General features: G+C 36.9%; 1 long non-coding RNA gene across 1 annotated transcript; it reads right to left on the bottom strand.

The window, feature by feature from the left end:
• Positions 1 to 2,799: 2,799 nt before the first annotated feature.
• Positions 2,800 to 3,328, bottom strand: LOC111371241. The gene is made up of 3 exons (XR_002698545.1): positions 3,283 to 3,328; positions 3,087 to 3,189; positions 2,800 to 3,004 (listed from the first exon to the last, which is right to left on the bottom strand). It is a non-coding gene; the product is annotated as an uncharacterized LOC111371241 (long non-coding RNA).
• Positions 3,329 to 7,124: the final 3,796 nt, after the last annotated feature.

The raw sequence follows: 7,124 nt of genomic DNA, 5'->3' as shown, positions 1-7,124 counted from the left end.
CTTTATCCCGTTTGAGACATGCGTCAAGTGGGAGCTCACAGGCTAGATCGAGTGCATGGTCCTCTAATTATTCGCGTATAGTCCCCGATGATGAAGATTTGTTGGTCGAGCAACTGTTTGAAACGAAGAAAAATTTACAGGAAGCTGTTCACCGGATTGCTTTGAAACACAATTTTGAGTTTAAAGTGAAGAAATCAAACAAGTCGACTTAAACAATTATCTGCATTAATGACAGTTGCCTTTGGCATTTGCGTGCAATGAAAATGGACGCGAATGAATTCTTTGTGGTTTGTAAGTATGCACGAGAACATACTTGCGAAGTGGGTATTCTTCGAAATGATCACAGGCAAGCCCGATCATGGTTCATTAGTCGAGAAGTAATGCACAAATTTCAGGACCCACGAACAATCTACAGATCTTCGGACATTATTAATGACGTTCGTCGAGAATACGGGGTGGTCATGAGCTATCATAAGGCTTGGAAGGCCAAAGAATGTGTGTTGGAGGACTTGATGGATTCGACCGAGGAGAGTTATGCTAAATTGGCCAGGTATTAATTTCAATTGTTTATTTAATTATTTATCGATTCTTTATCTAATGTGTAATTAATTATTTAATTCAATTGTTAATTTTTCAGTTTTTTAATATTGTTTATTTAATTATTTAAATTATGATTATTGTTTATTTAATTGGTCAGATTTTGCTATAACATGGAAAAAATTAATACTGAATCGACATTTTTTATTGAAAAGGATGACGAGAATTGCTTCAAGTATTTCTCTATGGCCCTTGGACAATGCGTTCAAGAATTTCGAAACGCAATATGACCCTTAATTCCAGTCGACGGTACAACCCTCAAGGCGAGATACGGGGGCAAGTTGATTATTGCAACGTGTCAAGATGTTAACATCCAAATTTACCCTCTTGCATTCGGCATAGTTGACGGAAAAAATGATTTGGCAATGCGTTGATTTTTCACGAAGTTGAGGGAAGTAATTGGGGATGTCGAAAACCTTGCATTCGTAACCGACCGAGGGCAGTCAATAATTAACGGTATCGCCGAAGTCTTCCCCGAGGCACATCATGGTTATTACATGTACCATATACAAGGAAATTTGAAAACCAAATATCGAGGCAAGGGCATCGTTACGTAGTTTAGCAAAGCCGCAGAGGCTTACAGTTTTCAAGAGTTTGAAAAGTTTATGGTTGAAATCGAAAGTAAATCCTATGATGCATGGGAGTATCTGACAAAGATGGGGATCGAACATTGGGCACGATCACATTTTCTAGGACTTCGATACAACATGATGACGTCGAACAATACAGAGTCGCTTAATGCCCTATTTAAGAAGGATCGAGAGTTACCAATTCTCGCAATGCTTGAGAAAATTTATGACAAGCTACAATAGTGGTTTCATGATCATCGTAAGGAATCAAAGAGTTACACAAGTGTGCTAACCCCGGCTCAGGAAGATAAACTCTTCAAGACTCTAGAGGTGGCAATGAAGGTATATGTAGAACCACTAGATCAGTTTCGCTTTTCCGCGAGATGTGCACGTAATTTCGGATACATCGTCAACTTGAATGATAACACGTGCACGTGTAGACAGTTTCAGTTGGAGAGTTTTCCGTGTACACATGCAGTGGCGGCTATAGAGGAATTCCACCACACATCTTATGCAGTGCTTATTACATGACTGGTTCTTGGAAAGCAGCATATGTCGAAATCATATTTCCTGTACCGAATGAAGTCGAGTGAGAAGTTCCTGATCACATTCTCTCATTGAATAACTTGTTGCCACCAGCAGTTGGCCCACGTACTCTTGGACGTACATGTACGTCCAGAATACCATCGACCGGAGAATTTTTCCAGACTCGTAAGTGCGACAGGTGCGGTGCAACAGAATATACTAGAAGATTTTGTACAAGTCAGATCCCTCTGCATGACAACGTAACAGATGTATAATTGAAATTTATATAACATTATTTATAACATTGATATTAATTATTCATGCATATTTTTTATGTTAATTATTAGATTTAGTTTTTTCATTTTAATATTTTATTAATTAGTTGCGTAATATTTGAAGTTAATCCTTTTTTAAAACTCAGTGCGTTCTCCACAATATACCCAAATATTATAAATACGTCATGAAACATTTAAATAAACACATAAACTAAAAAAAATTAATTACTAAAAAAATAATATATGTTTTACAATTATTTCGTAATTACAAATGAATGAATGAAATATACAATGTTTAAACGTTACAATATGTATAATTATTTTAAAGAAACATGACTCAATATCTACGGATCACCATTGAATTCAAATAAATTAAAAGCTAATTTATTTCTCCAATTTTATATCCACACCTGGTTGATTGCGTCAACCTTCTGTGCTACACTCAAAAATTCTATGTACTTGATAGCGAATATGCCACAATCACCCCTACAATTACAAAATATTGTATTAGCACATCATTGTCTAACTAGAATGTAAGTTATAAATTACAAAAAATAAAATAATAAACACTTACGATATTTGCTGTGTCGCCGTCGTCGTGTCCCGCATGATAGCTAGTCTGTCCTGCACAGTAATGTTCACTCATCTAGCCAGCATGGGGACGATCACAGACACCGACTCCAGATTTTGCTTGAGCTAACCTTGTGTCAGGCATAAATGATCGGGGTCATACACATACATAGTCAAGTCAGCAAATACAATTTTCATTGCAATGTAATGATGATTGACACATACCGGAATGTACAGATGCGTACAACCCTCCCATGGCTTTCCCCCGACACTCGACCACATCCCTACGATCCACTCCATCATGTATGTAGGCACCGTGTACTCGTTACCCATAGCTTGCAATGTCTGGTACTCAATATCAATGGCACGTATGAACTCAATGTTCAATATGAGTCGGCCAGAAATGTTGAACGATCTTGGATGTCGTTCAGCTTGATCTCGTAGCAAATCCATGGCGAAGTCAATGTGCTGCACCAATTAAAAAGGGAGTTATTTAATTTCATAAATGCAAAATGCAAAAATATGTATACGTAATAAATAAGAATATTACTACTTCACTTATATCATCGACGAGCCAAGCCCCCGAAGTTGTGATGTCGTGAAACCACTTTTAAGCGTCCGATATCGTCTTATGAGTAATCCTGCCACTGACTCTGAAAAATAAGAAAAGAAATTGTTAAGTAAAAATATAGATATGTCAGCATCTGCGTAATGTACTAATTCTTAACGAATAATACAATACTTACCCGGGTAGAAGTGATCTCCACTCCGCCTCGAACACTTTCCATTTGGCATGGTCCACCTTCCTGAATAAATTCGGGTGCCTGCCGTCGACGAACCTCCTCCTTTTCGCCTCCGTGGTAAACGGAGAAACGACGTACTGTGATGGTGCCCTCGGCCTCTTGCCGACCACCAGCTCCGGCACATCAACAGTACGCGAAACCCTCCCATTATCCGATACTCCCTCACCTACCATCGGGACCACCTCTTTCGTCCCTGCGACACAAAAACTATGTCCGGCTAGTCTGGCGTCTGATATGGTATCCTCTCTGCCTCGGATACCTCTTCCTCCTCCGGCACCTCGGGTACCCCCTCCTCCTTCGACATCCTGACGATCTCCTCCTCAGGTACCCCATCCTCCTCCGGCACCCTCCCGACCTCCGCCTAGGGTACCCCCTCCTCCTCCAGCACCCAACACCCTCTCCTCTTCCGATACCCTCACGACCTCCTCCTCCTCCTCCAACGCCATGACGACCTCTACCTCCGACACCCTTCCAATCGCCGCCTTGGGTACACCCTCCTCCTCCGGCACCTTCCCGACCTCCGCCTCTGGTACTCCCTCCTCCTCCGACACCCTCCCGACCTCCATTGGGGCCTGATCCTCCATCTCCGTATCTATCGGGTCATCGAGATATGAAGTTAATGCATCATCCGATGCCCACAACGAGTCAACATACCCCGTCTGACCTCCTCGACTCTGATAACCACCGACCCCTCCGTCACCCCTTCCGTCTCGATAGCCACCTATCCCTCTACCCCAATAGTTACATGTCCCTCTGTCATCCCATCCTCCTGATAGCCGCCTATCCCTCCGCTACCCCCTCCATCTCGATACTCGCCAGTCCCACGCGGACCTACTATGTCGCCCTGTATCCTACGACCTCAGCATAAAGGTCTACTAAATCGACCTGTACCATCCCAACATCACGTCGTAAGTCAGCTACTTTGCCTCGTAAGCCAGCTACGTCGCCTCTGATCTCCATCATAAGTCGGAACATATCATCGATGGAAGCACTCTGACTACGTGCAGCTGATCCATGTGGGAGGTGTCTGGATGCAGGAGACGGTGATCTCATGCAGGGAGGTGACACTCTCGACGGAGGTGATCGCATGTAGTGAGGGGACGCCCTCGACGGAGGCGACATCCTAAGGGAATGTGACACCCTCGACGGAGGTGACACCCTCGGCAGAGGCGACATCCTCGACGGAGGTGATAGTCGACGGCGCTCCTAAAAAAGAAACATTACAAATCAATAACTTAATTAAAAACTTATAAGGATAATCAACATATTATATTCAATTAACATACCGTGTCCCGATCGACGATGGACTCAGGCCTCTCTCGAGTAGTACGATCTGTCAACAACTCACGGATATAAGTCTGATCCTCCTCATCGATCGATGGTGTCAGCTCAGTGAGGACTTCCAGCTAATATATTGACATTTCATCGAATTACTGACCATGTATCCAGCTTCGAAAATTATATACAACAGAGAGCGCAAATATATAATACGTATCTCAGAATCGTTTAGGATAACTGATAGTTGTTTTGCAAGGTCTTGTGCTCGGCAGCAGTGCATCCAAGGGATGCATGTATCCCCTCTCCTCGCATACCGACCAGTTAGGATGGGAACAGTCTCGTAGACCCATATTTGCAACAATTACGATTATTATATGTACAATTTAATAAAAAAAATGGATAACGCATTATGTTAAACATTTACCTGCAAAGCTAACGGCAGGCCATATACACAGTACTTACGCTTCGACCTATCTCCCCTAGGCATTGAATGCCCCCTCCTGAAGACATGTAAAGTATCGCAAAAGCATTTCTCCCCCTACGAATAGTTTTTGAACGTATCGATTTCATCAACAACTTGTAAATGAAAAACGTCAATCAACGTCTTCCTGTGATGACACCTCAGTACGCTCTCTAGTATAAATATCATCCCCAATTTTAACTTGTCAGACATCAGGTCGCATCCCCTAAATGCATCTCCTAACTGCGTCAGTGTTACTGTCGTGTGCCCATTAAAATAATCATTTAGCAACCTCTTGTCAGTCGAAATACTGGCGCTCGCTGCCTCTTCGCTTGTACATCTCAATTCAGTAATGAGGACAAACTCGAATATAGAAAATGTAGCAACCTTGCCCGCAAGATCAAAGTGGAGGGCCTCTCCGTCAACTGGTTTAAGCAGTCGACACAGTAATGAATCGATCAATTGTCCAGAGAACTGTACAGATCGCAGTGAATACATGAGCCATAGGCATGATCGACGTAATTTCTTTGTGTGCCCCTCGTCCAGTGAATCCAAAACTGTTGTGAAACTGGCAAAGTTACAGTTCGACGTAACTTTGCTAGGAACCCGTCTCAAGGTTGCGTCCAAATGGTAATCCATCCTGTAAAATTTCAAATGTTACAACATTTAAAACATAATGTCACAAAATTCAACTAACTGAACTGTAAGTAATATACGCACGAAATAACAGATAATAAAGAAAATATTAAAAATTACACACAGGAACTTATTAAAAAGGGAAAAACTAATTTTTATAAAATTATTTATTTCATAATTTATTTTAATCCATGTTAGAAATTTATTTCAATTCTTTATTTAATTAAATTTGATTATTTATATTTAATTACATATAAATTATTTTGAAAATTTATATTTCTTACTTATTTAAATTTTTTATTTTTATTTAAATGTTAATTATTTATTTCAATTGTTTATCAAAATTATTTATTTCAATTATTTATTTGTTTCTTTAACATTTATTTTAATTGTTTATTGAATGCTTAATTTTAATTATTTATTGTAATTGTATATTTAATTATTTTCTTTAAATTATTTATTGAACATTTAAACGTAAATATGTAATTATTTGTTATATTTTTCTTTTGTTGTTTATTCAATATTTATTTTAATTATTAAACGAATATTTAATTATTTATTTTAAATGTTAGATATTTATTTCAATTGTTTACCTACATTTTAATTACTTACTTTGATTGTTTTTATCCAATTATTTTTCAGTTAATTGTTTTAATTGTTCATTTAAATTATTTGATTTAATTACTTATATTGGTCGATTATTTACATTATTTATTGAACAAGAGCAAACACAAATATTTCATTATTTATTTCAAATGTTAGAAATTTATTTCAATTAAACATTAATTAATATTTTGATTATTAACATTTATTCATTTATCATTTAAATAATCATTTAATTATTATTTAAATGTTCATTAATTATTTATGTGTGTTTCAATTAATTATTTATCTCAATTGTTTTTCATTTATTTGTTTCAATTGTTTATTTAAATTATTTGATTTAATTACTTATATGAATCGATTATTTAAATTATTTATTGAACAAGCAAAGGTAAATATTTAATTATTCATTTCAAATGTTAGAAATTTATTTCAATTAAATTTTAATTAATATTTTCAATATTAACATTTATTCATTTATCATTATTATTTAAATGTTCATTATTTATTTTTGTGCATTTCAATTAATTATTTATTCCAATTATTTTTCATTATTTGTTTCAATTGTTCATTTAAATTATTTGGAAAGATTATTTAAATTATTTATTGAACAAGCAAATGTAATTATTTAATTCAAATGTTAGAAACTTGTATCAATGAAATTTTAATTGCGTATTTTGATTAATAATATTTATTTATTTATCATTTAATTATTATTTAAATGTTCATTATTTAATTTTGTGAGTAATTAATTATTTATTCCAATGATTTTTCATTTCAATTGTTCATTTAAATTATTTGATTATTT

Source organism: Olea europaea, chromosome 22 (assembly GCF_002742605.1).
Source record: "Olea europaea var. sylvestris chromosome 22, O_europaea_v1, whole genome shotgun sequence".
NCBI classification, from domain to species: domain Eukaryota; kingdom Viridiplantae; phylum Streptophyta; class Magnoliopsida; order Lamiales; family Oleaceae; genus Olea; species Olea europaea.
Note: the sequence above shows the minus strand (reverse complement) of the source record. Positions and strands in the feature narration are given on the sequence as shown.